Source organism: Sinocyclocheilus grahami, unplaced genomic scaffold (assembly GCF_001515645.1).
Source record: "Sinocyclocheilus grahami isolate Dianchi unplaced genomic scaffold, SAMN03320097.WGS_v1.1 scaffold39.1, whole genome shotgun sequence".
NCBI classification, from domain to species: Eukaryota; Metazoa; Chordata; class Actinopteri; order Cypriniformes; family Cyprinidae; genus Sinocyclocheilus; species Sinocyclocheilus grahami.
This window is the reverse complement of record NW_015505218.1, coordinates 942,578-947,823: the sequence shown is the minus strand read 5'-3', so window position 1 is coordinate 947,823 and position 5,246 is coordinate 942,578. Positions and strand designations below refer to the sequence as shown.

The 5,246-nt window shown below is 36.8% G+C and overlaps 1 long non-coding RNA gene across 1 annotated transcript in view; it reads left to right on the top strand.

Moving 5' to 3' along the window:
• The first annotated feature begins 3,585 nt into the window (after positions 1-3,585).
• LOC107581897 (uncharacterized) overlaps positions 3,586-5,246 on the top strand; it is a 25,456-nt gene continuing 23,795 nt past the window's right edge. The window contains exon 1 of the long non-coding RNA XR_001608877.1: positions 3,586-3,595. This is a non-coding gene — a long non-coding RNA (uncharacterized lncRNA). The remainder of the gene's footprint in view (positions 3,596-5,246) is intronic.

Sequence of the window (5,246 nt, the reverse complement as noted above, 5' to 3'; positions counted from 1 at the left end):
ATCCTAATATATATATATATATATATATATATATATATATATATATATATATATATATATATTTTTTTTTTTACTTTGTGTTTAGAAAATTTGAACTCAGAAAATTAATACAACTATGCAGCAACAGTATTGTACTACATACACATGCCAGAGGGTTCCATTCAGACAAGCTTCTTGTGCATGATGGCAACCAATTGTACTCTCACCTTCCATTGAAAAACGCAAAGGAGCCATTGGCTCTCATTTCAGAGGCTGGTTGTGTTACTAAGCAACTGTGTTAAGTCATATCCTTTCACCATCTGTTGCCAATCCATGTTAGCGCCCACTGATTTAAATGACAGCCACTTAATGAAGACGGTGGGTATGATATAATTCCCAAAATAGCTAAGCCATACTAAACTGTCACATGATACATTCATCTGCACAATAATTGGAGCTTTCCCTATCCTCGTGTGCCATTTTATTTCTCTTTCTTTTTTCAGAAAAAGATGGATTACTAAGGTCAAGAGCTACTGTAACACGAAATGAAAAATTTGGTTGCACACTTTCTCATTAGTTCCTAAGATGCCTGCAGAATTTTGACAGACATTTTCTGCAAGGATTTGTATTTTATTTGTATTTATTTTTTCAGGATTTTGATGGTCTGTGCTTGTTTTTGTGTGGGAAAATGTTCATTTCATCGCATACAATATAAAAACAAAAGAAAAAGTTTTTGGGAGCTGACATTATTGACATTATGCACGCTGTCATCAATTTTTGACAGACGGGTATGCATTCAAATGTAAAATCTTTCATTGTTCACATATAAATTACCAATAAATTGAAAAATGGCTAGGTTCCCTCATATATTAATAAATTAATTTCCATGTCTGGAAATTACATTGCTTTGTGATCACTTTTTTTTTTTTGCTAATTAATTAAATCATTCCGATTTGCAACCGACTAAATTTCAACTTCATTACTACAAAAGCGTAATTACAAATATTTTGAGATACATGACATACAAATAGAAATTACGTTTAATATTTACCAAAATTAGTTTACCATAAATGTTTTCCAGCACATTTTAGCAGTACACATATATTTCAAAGACAACTTATGTAATTACAAAAATCACAAAGAAAGATGTACTTAAGTAGTGGATGGATGAAGTACCAGAAAGCCACACTTAAGTAAAATTATACAGACATCTTACCAGAAAAGTACTTTGTATTATATATAATACTATATAATTTATAATACTATTATATACAATATTATTTGAGTAAAAGTTTTAAAGTATGTGATATTTATTGTACTTAAGTATGAAACGGTTTTTTTTATTTTATTAAACATACTTAAGTATTGAATGTAAAAGTGCAATTAAATGCAAAAGGGAAAAGGAGCAAACAAATATATAGGCCTATTAAATAAATGCTTATACACAGTTTGAGCAGCAAGATTGTGTTCTGTTTTAACTCTTTCTTCCATTTTGCATCTCTGGGTAAGCATACGAGGCACTTCATCCGGTACTTAGTCTCTTTCATTCCAACATAAAAAAACTGGAACCTACATCTGAAGTGGCTTTTAGATTTAATTACACAGTTTAATGTAGCTCAGAGTGGACATGCATGCATTTAACCTGCAGTTACAAATGCATAAATAATGATTTGTTTGAAACATAAAATGTTGAATATTGATATTTGAAATTATTTGAAACATATAAAAAAATAGTTGAAATGTGAAATTAAAACCGCCAGATGACAGCAAGTCACTGTTAAAGGGGTGGTCTACCAGCTTTTCTCGAAGGCTTGATTGTGTTTATGGGATGCACTGTAACGTGTTCATGCTTCGTTTTTAAAACATCTAATTATATTTCACCTTTATTCTACACCCCTTTTCCATTCACCTAAAAACTGTCTGTTGACTTTCTGGTTCCTCCCTCAGAAATGTACAATGGGCTCAGATTGGTTAGCTGGCCAAGTGTGTTGTGATTCGCTAACTGCCTAATGTATGTTATAATAATAATAATAATTAATAATAATAATAATTAGTTGCATTTTTATAGCGCTTTTCTAGGCACTCAAAGCGCTTTACATTGTCAGGGGGTATCTCCTCATCCACCACCAGTGTGCAGCATCCACCTGGATGATGCGACGGCAGCCATAGTGCGCCAGAACGCCCACCACACACCAGCTTATTGGTGGAGAGGAGACAGAGTGATGAAGCCAATTAACAGATATGGGGATTGTTAGGAGGCCATGATGGTCAGAGGCCAATGGGCAAATTTGGCCAGGATGCCGAGGTCACACCTCTACTCTTTTCAAAAGACATCCTGGGATTTTTAATGACTACAGAGAGTCAGGACCTCAGCTTAACGTCTCATCTGAAGGACGGTGCTTGTTGACAGTATAGTGCCCCCGTCACTATACTGGGGCGTTAGGACCCACACAGACCACAGGGTGAGCACCCCCTGCTGGCCTCACTAAGACCTCTTCCAGCAGCAACCTAGTTTCCCAGGAGGTCTCCCATCCAGGTACTGACCAGGCTCAGCCCTGCTTAGCTTCAGTGGGCAACCAGTCTTGGGCTACAGGGTGATATGGCGGCTGGCAGAATCCGGAAACCCATGCCACTTACCATAATGGGTAGTTGCATGTGGACCCTGTGTATTGTAAACAATGGCGTGAATGTTGCCTTATCATTTGAGCCTGAGTAAGACCCAGAAAATATTATTGAAGAGGATCGAGCAGAACCTATGCAAGCACGACTCTTACAGGACATTTCAGAATGTGTGTTTTTTTTTTTTTGTAGTTACCTCATATATATTTGTTATTTGTAAATGCTACTGCTGTTTATGTTATCTTTTGATATACGGTTTTATCTGTACTAAAACTTTATCCATACTACAACATAACATTAACGATAGAAACTATTTAAGGAAAACACATCAACAAAGTATGAGCAAGTAACTTACTTACAGTTTGTGACCCATAAAAATAGCTTCTGCTTTTATAGTTTGAACTGCTCCATATTTGAGGACAAGCTTATGGTCAAATCCGGCATTGAACTTGTGCAGATTGAGTCAACAAAACTCTACTACAACAACTCTTTCTCTTTTCTAAAGTGGCACAACACAGCCCCACCCCCTCTGATGCGTGTTGCTGGGGGCAGGGTTTATGTAAAATTCCAGGGTTTGTGACGTCACAAACCCAGGAAGGGACACAATGACCGCCACAATTATCCATCAGCTCCCATGTCTCACACACACAATCGTGACTTTAACACTATATTTAGCAACTTTCAGATATTTTTTGGTGGCTTTTTCCTGACAAACTTTTTTTGGATAAACTTTAGCTGTCATTCAACTGGAAGATGTCGCCAGAATTGGCCTGCGAGAGCGAGGTATGACTTTTCTGGCACAGTATCATCTCTCTCTGCGTCTATTATGTGCAGTGAGCAGCAGAGAAGCAGCACTGTTTTGAATTATAAATATGAACATAGCTATCTGTTAATATGCACATCGTTTGTTACTCGGATGCAGGCAGTGTGCGGCATGAGACAAAAAAGTAATATAGCCAAAATCACCCGATACAGCCGCTCTTTAGTGTAGATGTATGTTGATTTTATCAAATAATGTTGAGATTATACATCAGGATTTAAGGAGTAAAGTGAGGGACTCCTGGTTAACATGTAGTATCAGTGGGTTGTGTTTAGCCACTATTTCTAATTATTTTATGTATGACAACTGAAACTGTGTAAATGGGAACAGCTTTATGTGGGCATTCAGTTGTAGTAACAGTGTTGGGGGTAATACGAGTAACAATCAGATTACATTTTACGTTACTAGTAAAGTAACACATTAATTTTTTTTAATTTAGAAGGAAATATCTGATTCGTTACATGTGTGACTGAGACATTACCTTTCAGCCGGTCACGTTTGACATCACATCAGAACGAACTGACGAATTGTGGCGTAACATGACCACGATATGAGAAATTTTATTTCATGATATATATATATATATATATATATATATATATATATATATATATATATATATATATAAAAATATATATATTAGGGCTGTCAGTTTAATGCGTTAACTTAATTAGTTAAGCATGGCTGGTCCTGAGCCTGATAAGCCAGGACTAAGGCATCCACTATCCAGTGGGCGAGCGACAGAAATTTGAGCTCCACTGTCTTTACCGTCCACTGCATCGTGATGTGCAGCGATAGCAGCAACATTCACTTTCAGGGTGGAGGGAGGCAGCCTTTGCTCCAACCCTTCCTGCAGAAAAGAAAGCACAACCACGACTGGGCATCTCCAGGGTCCTCTCGGTGAGACCACCCTGATGGTTGATGTATGCAATGGCCGCAGTGTTGTTCGTGTTGACCAGTACGACCAGTGTTGACCAGTACGTGCTTAGACAGATTATTTACAAACTTCACACATAGAAAACAGCTATTAAACAAGGCCATACTTCAAGAATGTTTTTTTTTTTCATTTATATGTTTTTGAATGAATTATATATTTATAATTAACATTTCTTGCTTCAACTGCCACCCTGGATGGATTTTTTTTTCACTGAGCTTAGCATAATGCATTATGGAATTGATTTCTCCTTAAAGTAAACATGCAATGCTGCCTTACAGAATTTGATCAAAAAGACGCTACCTTAAAAGCATAATCATGTACCCGTGATACTATATGCAGTTCACTAAGCTTTTTAAGAGGGCCGTAATGTGAATAGAAACTGAAATGGGGAAAAATGGTCAAAATACTGTAGCTAAACTCTCTTCACAGGTTTCTATAAGAGTGCATGGCACTTGGGCAATATTTTCTCCTGTTTTCTAATTCCTGTCACTGACAATGAAGAGAATAGTCTGCAATAGTTCCCATGGAAACCAGCGTAGTTACTAGGGCCAGCGTGGTTGTCCTGGTAACTGGGTAAATGAGCAAGAGCTACAGATAGCACTCAGGAATCAAGTTTAGTGAAGAATGAATTCCAAACATCATCAGGGCAAATGGGAACAAACCTGTTTACCGGCCTTGGTTTAGCCACATGATGTGGTAAAGCTTTCGCTGTCTACACACAACACATTGTTGTATAAGCCTATTTTACAGAATTAAATAAGGGATAATAATATATTGCTGACCAGACATTATTGGGCAATACACCCAGAGAGGGTCATTATCACCCCAACGTGAAGCAATATAAAATATATTGTGCTGCTAGAGATATACTGTATATATATATATATATAT